This window comes from Adelges cooleyi, unplaced genomic scaffold, assembly GCF_023614345.1.
Source record: "Adelges cooleyi isolate 19-005CV unplaced genomic scaffold, UGA_ACOO_1.1 ACOO_flye_CR_arks_rails_tigmint_CR_PRNA_574, whole genome shotgun sequence".
NCBI classification, from domain to species: domain Eukaryota; kingdom Metazoa; phylum Arthropoda; class Insecta; order Hemiptera; family Adelgidae; genus Adelges; species Adelges cooleyi.
In genome coordinates this window covers 3,220,321-3,235,582 of record NW_026096268.1, presented here as the reverse complement: position 1 = coordinate 3,235,582, position 15,262 = coordinate 3,220,321, and the positions used below count along the sequence as shown (strand labels likewise).

At 32.8% G+C, this 15,262-nt stretch overlaps 1 protein-coding gene across 1 annotated transcript in view; it reads right to left on the bottom strand.

Moving 5' to 3' along the window:
- LOC126842762 (zwei Ig domain protein zig-8-like) overlaps positions 1-15,262 on the bottom strand; it is a 182,002-nt gene that overhangs the window by 117,856 nt on the left and 48,884 nt on the right. The gene's annotated exons all lie outside the window — the stretch shown is intronic.

Genomic DNA, 15,262 nt, shown 5'->3' with positions numbered 1-15,262 from the left:
CAATACTTAGGGCACAATATAAGGCCATTCTTTTTTATAATATCCCAGTCAACAAAGTATTCAAAAAGATATATGGCCAATGTTTTGATTATATAACCATTTTGTTTGTACTGGAAATACAAAATAGGTACATAAACTACTTAGGTGCATAAACTACTATCAATCCAATATCATGCTCATAATATTTTCCGTCAAACTACACCAAAACAAAAACAAAATTATGATAACATTCTCATAAACTGCTGTGTGTGTGGGAAGAACTTATACGTGCTTATATTATATTATTATTATTATTATTATTGTACTCACAATATTGTTATTTTATCAAAAAGTCTCTTTTAGGTTTTATATGCAATCATTTTCTTTTGTGACGGGGAACCCCCGCCATTTTTAAGGAAAATAAAAATGTATTTATTTAGTTGAGTTTTCGCCGAAGAAAACATGTTGACTCCGACACGTTTATAAGTCAACGAGTGAGCGCGCAAGAGGCGTTGTTGAATAATTCAAAATAGTGTTACTAAGTTGAACAGTGCGTGATACAAAGTGTTTCTGAAAATATCACAGCCAGTAGGTGCAAAAAAAAATAAAAACTACCGGGTGACGTTTAAAACGGGTCGGTACACATCTATACACCTAGTGAAAACGATAATTTAATTGCAGATTATAATTTTGTACAGTATCAACTTTTGATCTAAACACGACACCCACCATAACGGTAATATAATAATAATAATAATAATACTAATTGTACGTTTTATGTGAATCGCATTATATTTAACTGCGACCAAATAGGTTTGAAAAGCAATTGCTTAGCTATTATGAATAGTGTGAAAACTGGTACGTTTTAGTGGCGGCGATGGGAGGGGGGGGTGTGGAAAGGCGAGAAGAAAAATATCAAGATATCCCACGTCGGTACAACCCCCGCAATTACATATTTTATAACAATATTAAATAACATTATTAACCGCGACGCATGCATTGTATTTGTGTAATTCGAAAATAACGTGACTGGCAGTTGTACTAACAAACAACCGTACAAAGTAATTATTATCGGGCACACGGCGGACACACGACCTCTCTCCTATATGGTATTTGTGTTATTGTTTTAATTAAATCCACGCCAAAGTGGACGTGTGCTGTGCCCACGGTGTATACGGCCTGAATGTTTGGAAATTCTTAAATGGCAAACTTATACCGTCACGTGTTATTCGCGACACGCGATTATAGTGAATAATTTAAGTTTGACGGTGTGTGTAAAATTGGGCGACAACGCGTTAAAGGCAACGGCTGAGTGATAATAAAACGTGAATTAGTTTAGTCGTTGCCCAAAGTGTTGGTTGTTACGCTGCTGTTGGCTTTTAAATACTTAATGCGTTTTTAAGACAAACCGCGAGCACGGCCTTCTTGTAAACTCCAGTGCCGACCGCGTACACCTTGAGAACCTTGAACACCACAGCACTACAGCTCGAGTGTACTCGGTCTCTATTCGTTTTGCAGTTATTTACACCGATACGGAACACAGTATAGGGCACAGGTGTGTCAAGTGCATTATTTTTTTTTTTTTTTTTACAGCAATGGCGTTTGAAAGCGACGCCAAAAGCGGAGAAAAGGAGAGGATAAACTGAGACGGTTTAGCCACGTTGAAAGAACTGAGGAAAAAAATAACGGACAAAATATAGTTATCATCGTCGCTTTCTTGTTATTTGTACAAAACAATGCAGACGCTTATTATGAGTATTGTCGTAAACGCATTTTTTGAATTTATCACACAACAAAAATCTATCCAGTTTCCAACGGAGATGATATTGTAAATGGTTTACATTGACACGCTCAAAACTTTTCAAATAACTTAGATCAGTCAAACGCTGAGCTGAAAAGAGCTACCCGCTACCGTAGTCAGTGGACGAAATTCACATTGCAATCCAATATGGGCAAAAAGTATTAAAGTAACAATAATATTTAACTTCTATTGTACTTATATTGCCTGATTATCAGAATTGTTAATAGAATATCTCATTGTAAATAAAACCAATAAATACATGGAATTTTACCAGCATGTAATTTTATAGGTGCATTGCGATTTATGCGTGTATGAAGATTTTGTGTCTTGTATCAATGCTCATCAATGACTCAAACAATAATATTTAGCCAGTACCTCCTAAGTCGAACACCTTGGCAAATATTCCAAATCGTTATCACATTATTCGATTTGCAAGTCTAAACACAGTAACGCGACTTCATAAAAAACCAAAAAGGACGGTTTTTTTATTATTCTTAGAGAACACTCGCTAATTACAAATACAACAGTATCTTTAATTGCTATACTTAACTTAATTTTTAACAAAAAATGCCTTCAACACACCTGTATACACACTATGCCACCGTACAATGCTGAAGGTAGTCGAATTTAATAAAAATAAAAACTCACAGGTGAACGCGGAGGTCCGACCAATATTTTTATAAGTTACACGCGAGGGATTACATTGGCTTTTTGGTTTATTTATTATGTGTACATATTTATTATTAAACGAGAATTTTCTCTTATACTACAATGTAATCCGGCCGATTATCTTATTTATGTTTTTTTCACAACTAATCAATAAACATTATTTGCAAAACCCATGTATTATATATAATAACAGAAAGTACGACGTTTCGGTGGTTAAAAAAATAAAGCCAAGTACAAAAAAAAAAAAATAATAATAATGGTGTTACGACCCTAATAATACTCCCTATATATATTAACCGATCGATATGGCCATTAGGATTTTTAAATTATCCATAACATGGCGTCTCTTGGGTCGCATAAATCGTTTAATTTCCCTTATGCTCACCTAATGCGACGTGTTTAACTTCTCAAAATGTTTTCTCATCCAAGCAACATTAACAACATATTATACGTTGTGTTTGGCCTAGTATTCAAGGTTGAGAGTTGATATCTAAATTAAAATTCAACAATAATATATAATTAAATTTAAAAAAGTACATTACTGGTTTCATTATCCCTAAAAAATCTGTTTAAACCCACAAAAACTATTTATACACCCAAAGGTCTTAGTAAATGTGTTGGTATTTTGTTAAGGAAAACTCAGTACAACTTTGTACAGTATAAAATATCAAATCAAATTATAAAATGTTTACATTTTTCCAATTGAATATCGAAAGAAGTGTTAAGAAAATTCAAGAAACTGGATCAAGAATTTTGTAAAGCTGATAACGGGGAATAGTAAAAAAAGTCGGTATCCCAATTGCCCAAGTCGCTGTTTAGTGTTTATAGTAGAGAATCGTTTAAACTTTTAAAGGCTGTTTGAAACAATAAAAAAGAAATAAAAGATCAAATCGAAGTTGAGAAAAACAGTATATTTGTTTTCTGGAAGGATTCAAAAAAGTTTCTGGGACCAACAGGTGACAAAAAAAAGATCTTAGGCAAAAAGTCGTTTTTATACTATCAAGCATATTTTTTTAGTTAACACATTTTTTTCACAGTTATTTCTATGTATGAACAATAATTCCATGAAAACTGTTATGGTTGTATTGAACTTTATACTTTGATATAAACTTACAGAATATTATGCTTTTTTAACTCCGTTTGGAGTTGAGGGATACGTTCTTTATACTTCAAAGTTCAAAGGTGAAGACAAATTAATTAAAATAGTCAACGAGTATTATGAAAATGAAAAAAATGTCAGGATTAAGAAAAATAATGGATTAAAAACATGTCATGGGATTCAAATAACTCTGTGTGGATAATGAAAAAAAAATGAAATTATTTGATAAAATATCATACATTTATTTGACAAAACCAACTGACTTCATTTAGTCAGCATTTTCATAGTTAAATTTTAATTATTTTAGCATACATATTGTATATTATTAGTCCTTAGGTATTAACAAATTCAACGAGTATACATATACTACATATTATGTTGTACTTTAGTTTATAGATGTATTGCTTAGAAACTTAAATTGGCCCTTTTCTACGAATTCATTTGATTTCAATGTCTGTTTAAAAAGTATCGTCCTCAAAAATCATTGTTAATAAATATTTGTTTTAGAACGAGTAACAGGAACTACATATTACATAACATAAATAACATTTTTCTAATGGCATCGGTAATTTTCTTGAGAAAAAGCAAATCATGCCATGGATAAAGATGCGTGAACCAAGTGACTTCCGGATTTGTTTGTCTGAGTTATGGTGTAAAGCCGTTAGATTTTCGTGGAACGCGTCCAAATTCGCAAAAAAAAAAAAAAAAAAATGTCTGTAGCCTTAGCAGTGATTGGAAAAAATGCGAAAACGGATGCCGTGCGTACAAGTTGTAAATTTGAAAAAGAAAAAAAATACGACTACACACGGTTGTGTGTCAAACAGAAAATCCAAAAACGTCATGCCGTTAGTGAAGTCGGTGATTTATTCGGACTACCGCCGCACCGTCGCGTCGGGTACTATTATGCTATGGTCTTAACTGGATTTTAAAAGTCTAAGGGAAAGTTGGAAATGAAATGCAAAGATGTAGCGCGTCCGGTCGGTCCAAAGCGCCTTATTCGTTGTTGGGTCTTGTAAAGAGAACGCCGCCGGTGTTGGAGGAAGAGTAAGTCGGCGTAGGCGCCATTAATTTTTCGAAGTGGATTTATGAGCATACTTCCTGACTTTGGTGGAGACGAGCACGTCAAAGCTCCTTCGCGTGTCACCGGAAACAAGAAGAACGTCGGGGGAAAAAAGGACGAGCGAGGAGTAAGAGGAGGAGGAGGGCGAGAGGATTCTTAAACAATTTGGACGTTTCTTGGTACCTATATATAAATATAGGTACATGTATACACAGACGTAAGATATTATACTTTCTGTTCCGTAAACCGTGCATCGAAACTGACGGGACAGCACTCTTTAAACTAATTAATTCGGAACGTCGGACGTTTGAAAAATACCCATTAAAACGGAGCCGCCATAATGTTGGCAAACAAAAAATTACACAACGTTGATATATAATAGGATACTAGTCGAGAGATCAGGTAAACCGTGTTTTCCAGTGTTATTAAATTATGTTGGAAAATCATATAATGTAATTTTACGGTCTCGGATGGTCGTACGCGGTCTGCGCGTTGTGCAGGCCTTTCGGTATAAAACAAAGATACCGAGATAAAAGGAAAACGAGTTTGCTGAACGCCATCGAGAAACGGATAACTTATTTATAAAACGTATTGTTTCCTTATGGGTTACCTCCAGTAACGTTGGGTGAATAATAACGTTAGGCTATTGGATAGTTGGAAAGTTTGGTACATTCAACTGTACTATTATATTTAATATTTGTTGTATGCGCGGGTGCTATTCACTTGCTACACATTTCTCGTCGCCTCGACAATTATTTATTCAAAACCAGTACGGACAACTAATTGTTTTCAATATATCATTCTACAAATTAGGTAAAACAAAAATTATATAAAATTGTTAAGTATAAAGTTAAGTTGAAAATTATTAGGAAAAAACAGCGTAAGTTTTCAGTTTAATATAGTTATAAAAACAAAATACCAACATTTTAAACAAACGATACCGTGTTTTATAATAATTTAGTTTATTGAAAATATTTTATAGATTGTAGGTAATATTTTTTCGTCTCGGTCCGTGATTAGGTATAGAATTTTTCAAAAAGCCAAAATATCAGATTATAAAAAGCGGGAAAAACTAATTTTGATAACGAAACAATATCTTGTATTTTGCATCAATTTTCAAAACATACAATGTTGTTTTCTCATCAAATTTTTTTGTAAATATTTGAAAATGGGTAGTTAAAATTCCAGAGTAACATAGTATTTTAAAAACATTAGGTATAATTAATACAATTATTTTACAATCACAAATTATCGTAAAAAGTCACTTACTAAATCGTTATTGCTTGTTATTTTTAACAAAATATGATTGTGTAACATGAATGATCCGATGTATTGAGGTTTGTTAAATTTAGAAACTATTGTTTTCTATGTATAATGCATGCTGACTTATGGGTCTTGAGCAATAAAGGATTCGCAGAAGGTTAAACCGAACAATTATAGTGTAATATTGTTGTGCCTTTGATAAAACTGTATGCAATAACATTGTATTATGTTCAAATATGGTAATACAATACTCGGATTCTCTCGCATCCTTTGGTCGGCAATAATAATATTATCATTGTCCTTGATACAATATATGATATGATAAATCTTTACATTATATTACAATTACTATCATCATTATAATTATTATTAGTTATGTATTATCTTGATGAAGTTTCAACATGAACTTATTAAACGGTTTTCAGAGTATAACGGATGTTGTATTCGTGGAAGACACGCATTTTCTCGTTTAAAATTAATTATGCCGCACATGTAAACGTCACGGTTTCATATTATTATCAGTCGGATTCCCTCAGCGGTTCAGAACAGAGCCCGGGAGACAGTTAATAATGGAAATGGACGCCCGCAATAGAAGCTAATAATATATTTCATCAGATTCGATGGGATTTTTAAAGGGTAGAAAACGGTCCTAACCCCAATCTTTATCCACCACCGTAGTCACGTTCCACCGTCTCTAGTTGGTGGAACCGCCAAAAACCAAGCTTTACATTTCCAAGGCGCTTACTAATATTAGTATTATTATTGATTGCTAAAGTTTTCATTTTATTCCACAGTTAATTTAACCGTTGCGTTTATGTACAAAAAAAGCCATAAATTAACAACAATTCAAGTACAAAGGAATTAACAATTCTACGGCATTCGCCCTAGCTTGCCAAGCCCGTCTAGACTTTTTTTTTCTTAACTATCGTTATACTTTTGCATGTACTTTTTTACATTTCTTTGTTTTGAATTTTTAAACAATTATTATCTCAACATTTGTTCGAAGGATACTCATCTTTAAAATTCGAACTATATTCGTAATTCGGAAAAATTTATATTTCCTCATTTCTGAGTGGTCAAGTTTGCGGTTTGCACAATCCATGAACAACAAACGCTATTAACGACACAGACTTCGGTCATATATTGATATCGTAAGTAGAAATCGCCTAAATCGTGTATGCTGGAATCGCAAAGATGGACTCACGGCTACGTGTCAATTACATAATTAATGTTTTTGTTGAGTGAATTTGTTCGGTTTTATCGTAAAATAACTACAACTTATATGTGTTGGTTCATTCATTGAGATTAAACACTAATATTTACTAACACTAGTATTTATAATCAATGGCCCAGTGTATATTCAATTCGAGTATATTACATTAAAGAAAACTGTTAATGTTTGATACTGAATTTAAGAAACTCTAAAGAGAATACGCACTGTTTTAGGTAATAAGTTTTTTAGATTTTTTTCTATGAAAACCCTCTATCAAATGTTATTATATCGAACAAATAAAATTATATACAGAGAAAATGACTTTTCCACCGGCTGGACCTCGCCAGGGTGAGAGTTTTATTTTTTCTTTATGATTAAAATCGAATAAGGTTAGCAAGTATAAATACTATCGTTAAGTACGTGGATGTTATTTTTCTCTGGCGGTTTTCTTTTCGTTTCAAATGCCAAGTATAGTTATTGATGATAAATGTTGGCTGTGAAATAACTCAGCAGTGGAGCATTCAACCGCAAGATCTCAGGTTAATGTCCGGTCCCGTTTATCCTTTTTTGAGATTTCTTTAAGGTATATATTATATTTTATTTTATTATATTCCCAAGACCAACCGCCTCCAACCTCGATGCTGTCAGAATTGTTTATTTCTATATTTATTCAATTTAGTTTTATAAATAAAACCGAACATAGTAAATACCAACTACAAATAAGACAATAGAGTCGATAAGTTTAGTTCTACCCATTTGTCTGCTATAGCGGGTTACCCAGCCTTCATTAAAACTGTAATTTCAATAACAAATGGTTTAGACGCGTTGTTGTATTTTAATATACTTACTCTTTAAGTATTTGATTCTGCAATCCGTTGTTTACTGACCTGTTCGCTAAATATGTTTTATATTAAAGTGTATAAAACTTTATCGGCTACATATACAGTATACATTATATGCTACGCAAAAATATAAAAGAAAAATACATAACAAATGCATTTAAAATATAAGTTTAAAAAAATTGACAATAATGGCGCTATAATTAACGTGCATCGCTTGAACAAAAATGGCGAACAGTTTACAAAAATAATGAGCGGTCGGTTGCTAATGACCTTACGTTTTAAGCCCCTAAAACGTCCCAGTATTTTGATTAATGACTCTTACAGCCAGGGGTAATTCGAAGCCGGTATATATATAATTTTTTTTTTATATAAGAAGCATTTTATATTTATTCTTATCTGTTTAAAAAGCCATCGGACTCCAGTTGTCAATGAATAAGAATTAAACGAGTTCCAACATTGAATAATAGCCTATACTTTGAATCAAGCTATGGGTCGATAAACGTTACACATTATGCTCAAATCGCTATTTAGTTGATCTTAGGTAGGTAAAAAGAACTGCAACATTGACTTTAATTTAAAGTTGACAATGTAGACACAGACATTTATCGAATTGAAAATACATTTATTTTCATTTGTTAAAAGTGAAAACATTTCCACCGAAAAGAACTGTTCTAATTGTACAGTGGATTTCAATCATTTAAGTCAACACAATTAAATATTTATACGAAATTGTAAATTCCATTGTACTCACGTTTAATATTAAGCACCCTTATAGAACTTTACTTTTTTTCTGTTTTACAAGTCATGACAATAAAATTACCTGAAACATAAATAATTAAATATAAATTACAATTTATTAACACCACTCTAGCGTGAACATAATAGATATAAAAAATACATTATTATTAGATTGTTATTACATTGTTATTAGTATTGATTGTAATATACAAACTGGTTACTCCGTTGGTATGCAAAATGTACAATATGTCTAATAATATATTAATAATTTACAGAAAACATTTCAGTTGTTTTCGACCCCAATAAATTATGCATATTATTTTTTTTAAAAAACTTAATTATAATAAACGGTTAGAATAACCGACATTAAGAATGTTATTCTTGCACCAATCGCCATGCTACCAATAGCAACGATAATTCAAAGTCTGTGGCATTTTAAAAGTATATTTCATATTTTTACCTTAAAACTTATATGTTATAACTTCTAACTTATACATTCGTATTGCCATAGTTTTGCATACACCGCTCGTCGTGGGCGTCCGCCGTTATCGATTTTTTTCAATAGACTCAGTTGTTCTCTCGTGTACAGAATTTTCTATAAATTATTAAAGGTGACCGCCCCCATTTACCACACGGTTGTCCCACGCGAAAACGTTCCACGAGAAGACCATTGTGAGCACTACACGTTTAACCGACCTTGTCCTGTTGTACGTTTATTACAGTATAAAATATATAGTGTACGCGGTTCAGGTTGGAAATCGTTTGCCGGAAACATACATAATATAAATATCGACGGTAAAGATCTATGACGGCAAAGGAAGTTTCAACGGCACTCGTGCAAACAGGAAGTGCACCAATGTTAGGTCACGAATGCCGAATAGAATACTATGATTCTTTTGTATTTCATCGTTAAATGCCTGCCTGTACTGTATCGGCATTTCAAAATAATATTGAAAACACATTCAGACAGAATACAAATCGAAATCCAACGGGGCTCCGTGTAGGCAATGTCGCTACGCCAGTGTATAGGATTATTAAAGATTACTAGGATTACTATTCACTTAGATTCAGCCTAAACTATATCGAGTTATTACAATGTGTATTGTAAAAATACATATAAATAAGTAATATTTGGACAGATGGTATAGAGAGTGATATGAGAATAGCTAAGGGGATTAAACGAGATGTAGAAGATCGAGCTCTATGAAGGTGTATGGCTAGGGTGGCCGACTCCATGTTGTTGAAGATGAAGAAGACATATAAACAAGTAGTAATAATAATTATATTATAATTTTACATCAGCCTCCATACAGTGTATTAATGACAAACTATACTCTGGTCGTAAAGTAATGGCGACCCTTTGAGTTGTTGAACTGTTAATGTGGGTCAGGTCTAATAACGTTGCGATGGTGTAAGGAAACGGATATAGTTGATAACGCCGACGAGTGGTGTTTACGGGTTTTGTAGTCGCAAACTGATTTCATACAGACCTTATAAAAGAGCTTGTTTGAGAAGAAAAAAATCTTCAACGGATAGAAACTCACAAAAAAAAAAAAAAAAGTTCTATTGTGACGGCGGAAACCTCGCAGACAAAAAAAAAATATAATAATCGCAATAACAATAATAATACTAACGACAAAAATGAAATCACACGGTACTGCAGATAACAAAAACCCTCCATAATATAATAACGTTAAAATATAATAATACGTTTTTGTAGGTTTATATCTGGCCGACGCTCTTGTGTCTTTTGTATGATGACAACGCGTGTAAAACCTTGCCACGTTTAATGAATTCACTCACGTTAAGGACTTTATTATAAATGTTTTTTTAACTAACGCGCTCTACAAAGCTTTAAAAAAATGCGAAACTCGATTTGTATATTTTTTTTCACCCTGTAAAAAAGTATAAACATTAAAAATAAAAAAAATCCAACTGACTCGGTTTACAAATGTCAATGACAAACGCAACACGGTTTTTGTTCGAATAATCGCATTAAAGCCCGTACATTTCTATTGTGCGCGCCAAACGCACAAACACACAACACCTACTAGAAATGTTATTTTTTTTCGTTCAAACTTATTAATAATACCGTATATTCTTTATGCACGTTGTAAAGACTATAATCCGGCTTACCACAACGTTAGAGAATACGTTGCTGTCGCCGGTTAACGGGGCTAAACGACTTAAGGAAATACTCGGCAAAACAAAATAATAACAACGCCAACAATAATAATTAATGAATAATACACATTGCACTAGCGCGACGTTCGCGAGTCCGCTAGTTATCCGTCTAGTTAAAGTTGTCTATTGATGTTTAATTATAACAGTGTCGTTTACTTGTAAACTTGACTATACATTTTATACTATGATTTAATTGTCTCTAAACTTTATCGTTTTAAAAACTTTAGTAGGTACAATACAAATTATAGGAATATGGTTAATGTCTGGACGAGTAAGTAATTATTACTAGTCCAGACAATAACCATATTCCTATAATAATTTGTAACCGTTTTTTCTTACTCAGTATACCGGAAAAATATTAAAAACAAATTGTTCCGTCAAGGTCGGAATGGAGCAATCCGGAACAATATATTGTTACGGTTCCCTGTTTATTACTTATTGGGATTTGACAAATCCGTTTACGTTTGTAACGAGCTCTGTCGGTGTTAGTAACTGATAAGGAAGTTTTTAGGACTTAATGAAATTAAAAGAAAACCTTAGTGTCGTATTTGGCGACTAAATTACACTGACAAAAAATAAAAAGACGGCACCGTTAATTCTTTAAGGCATTATTATCAGTCAGTAATTAGATTTTAATCAGAAAAAAATCCTGATCCGGCTCTATAGTGGAGGGACGCTGTCAAGAATATCACGGATTTCATCTCAGCCGAGACACATTACATTACCGGTTCAAATGAATACGATTGCCTAACAATGGTAAAAAAAGAAGTTAAAATTCCAAATTTTTTTAAACAACGTGTTATTATTCCACACATAACAGCTACTCAATGACGTATCTATGCTCTGTATTATTTTACCGTTCTACTCGAATGTAAGGTATTTATAGAAATGGAAATTTCTGTATTTTTTTTATGTTTTTTTTTTCTTTTGCTGCTACCGTAACAGATACGACGGGCACCACCGCTCGCTGTTCCCAATCTAACTCGATAGTGTTATTATTATTATGTGGGCCGTTATACTTTCGTTTTATTGCTTTTTGTTAGTGCACGCACAGAAGCAATCAAAAGTCGTCGTCCCATCCCTCCGGCCCGCAGTTAGCGACCCCCGTTGAATTACTTGGGTAAACTACTAGGCGCCTTCACGAATCGTATACGGAGCGGCTAAGATATCATCGTCCGGACGACCGTCTCGCTCTCTCCGCCCGGAGGCACAAAGGGGAGGGAGTTCTATTTTTGACCCGTGTGTCCTGGCGTGTCCTCCGGTCTTAAACGTACAATCCAAAACAGTCACTATACCCTGTTTTCACCCCCCCCCCCCCCACCTTGTGTCAGCGGCTCTCGAGGACCGAATATAAATCCTGTCTCGTTGTTGTCTTTTAATAAAATCGAGAGGGATCCGACGGCTTATTATTATTATATACAAAGGACAATATTTGCCGGCGACGATAGAAAACAGCGTTCCGGTTATAAATATATATATACATTTGCGGTATTATTACTATATATATATATATAGAAATATTTATAACGTGATAAAATGATGAAATAAAATTGAGAATAATGGAATACACGAATGAAAGAAATTGTAGTATCAAACTCCCCACGTAGATAAAATGGAACTCTAATTTTAGAAATGTATTATACAAGAAATCGTTTTCGATGAGCAAATGAGTGACGTTTTTGAAAAATAATTATTGTTTTTGAAAACTCAATTGCTATGAGAGTAGTACATAAATTGAGCTGAACTAAAATTTAGTTAAAAGGTCCGGCATCGCTGTCCGTATAAAAACACATAAACTTTTCAATACTAGCGTAACTGCGATATGGAATTGGATTATTTATATTTGCTTTTGCTCTTTGTTTCCATAAAATTGCTTTAATACACATTCTGATTTAAAAGGGTTTTAAGAATAGATAAATGAATAGATTTTTCTTTTGCCTCTACAAATAAAATATACAGCGAGTTCAAGAGAAATAGTTTATTTTTCCAACTACTAAGTCAATAAATAAATTATTTAATCCCACACGACTTGTATAGTTTGACATTATCTTTAATCAATAACAGTTTTCTGTATCATTATAATTTTGCTAAAAGCCATATATTTTATATGACATTTAACGTTTTGCTAATACATAAATATATTCGAGCAAACTTAGTGGGCAAATATAACCTAAACTATACAGGTTTCTATATTTTCGAGTAAAGTAAATGGTTAACGTTTTTGTTCGGTATTTAGAAATAAGTATTATACGGTTTTTAAATTAACTCATTCCGTATCATTACCATAATGCGGTAAAGGAAGATGAACAATTCGATAACTGCACTCTACAGGTTAGCCGTTAATTTCCGAGGCCTGTGGTAATTACAGCCAAATTGCTTCCTGGGTCCCGACAGTAATCGGCTTGATAAATCACACTGAAAACCACTTCGTGAATGCACAAATAGTCGGTCGGATTAGGTTAGGTGCAGCCGGAGTCGCTAACTTTGCCAATTTTGAACTTTTAAAAATAGCTAGCTATTTATTGAATTATTATACGGTTAGAAACAAAAAATGTCTATTGTTTACTGCCCATAACAGGGTATTTCGAATGCATTACATTTAATAATACTTTCAGTGTAGTTTGTAAAGTTGATTATTAAACATTTTTTTAATGAAATTCGCAAATAAAATACAAACTAATGCAAATTACCATCCATATGAATATGTTTTAAACATACCAGTAGGACTGTTTATAGTTTCCCAGTAATTCAGTCGATAAAAGAGCTATACCTACCAGTACTACAGCATCAGAGAATATTATTAATGAAAACTGACATTAACACGGCGCTATGGAATTCTGAATATGCTATTGGCGTATACTCGTATATTGCATAATATAAATGTGGTGTAGGTTCCAAAAATTAAAAACCGTTATGCGTCGGCCGCCGGTTGTTGTTTATCATAATATATAATTATTATTCCTCCAACAAATGAAACACGTGTTAAATCTTCAAAGCCATACAACGTGACTCGCAAAATTAAAAAAATACATATATTGTCGTCACTTTTTTCTTAAATAAAATAAGTTATTGGATAGAGATTTAATGTTTGAAAAATGTATTTATACACCTTTGCTATTTTATGTAAGTGTTTATAAATAGTTATAACAATGCATTAGACTGTATACATTCAAAATGATACAAAACGTTTTAGTTGTTAATAATGATGGTAAATGAAAACCTTAAATCTAATTCAAATTTGGCGCTTTAATTCATTTGTGATATGTTTGTAAAGAAAAAAATTACTGTTCACATACAAAATGTTGTGCATTACGATGTAAGCGAATTTTGCAATTATTTTATCAGTCAGGTTAACCGTTAAGATCGTAATAACATGAAGAAAAAAAAATAGTTTACACTATCAATAATTCTACTAGAGAGAACTAATGTTATTTCCATGTAAGACGGGTCAACTACAAGCGGTTATACTATACTCAAATGCATAAAATATTTTTTATAAGTATTTTCGTTAAAACATAAATATTTATGGGAAATCGAATCGGTACGAATAGAAAGAACCATGTGAGTAATGTCACGGAAGTAGGTCAGTATATTTTCATTACTATATATTTATACAACACTTCCAAATAGTTGTATATACATGCCTGTAAAAGAGGAAATTACTCCATAAATAAAGCTCTTTTGCAACGACGATTTTATTGTCCATTGTTTTCACGCCAATTAAGTTTGCGTCTAAACTCAAAAATTACAATTGCACGTATTTTGAAGTAAGGAAATGTTTATTATTAAGAGACATCGCCATAACCCGTCAAACCGTAAATATTACAGTATACAATAATATACAATATCGGTTTACGACCGATCCATCGTCTATGAGGGTCGCTAAGCTTCTGTACTTTTTTTTTTTTAAAGAAAATCGTTCACAGTGAGTGGACTACAAAAAAATTAGTACGTTTATTCAAAGAGAACGTCGACGTGGAAAAGGCTTTGGAAAAAAAACGTATGCACAATAACAAATAAATAAAAAAAGGCTCTGTATTTGGTCATTGGAATAATATACTCTCAATCACATACGTGCAAGTTCATCCGCCCACAAATAACGCGCGTTATTACATTATACCGCGACTCGACGGTTGCCCAAGAGAAATCTGGCAATATTTTTTTTTTTCATATACAACCAAAGTAATTGGATCCGACAATGGGCTAAAATAATTGGCATACAAATTATCTTCGACCCAAGCGTGTACCGAAAGAGGTATAATAAAAACATTTAGATACAAACAAACTACCCTGTAATGATTTTTTTATAGCCTGCCGTACAAAAAAAAAAAATCAGACTATGGATATTCTTTCCACCACCGTCTTATTAGCGTTAGTTTATTGAACTCGATTCTCTATATACTTCAATAAAGCC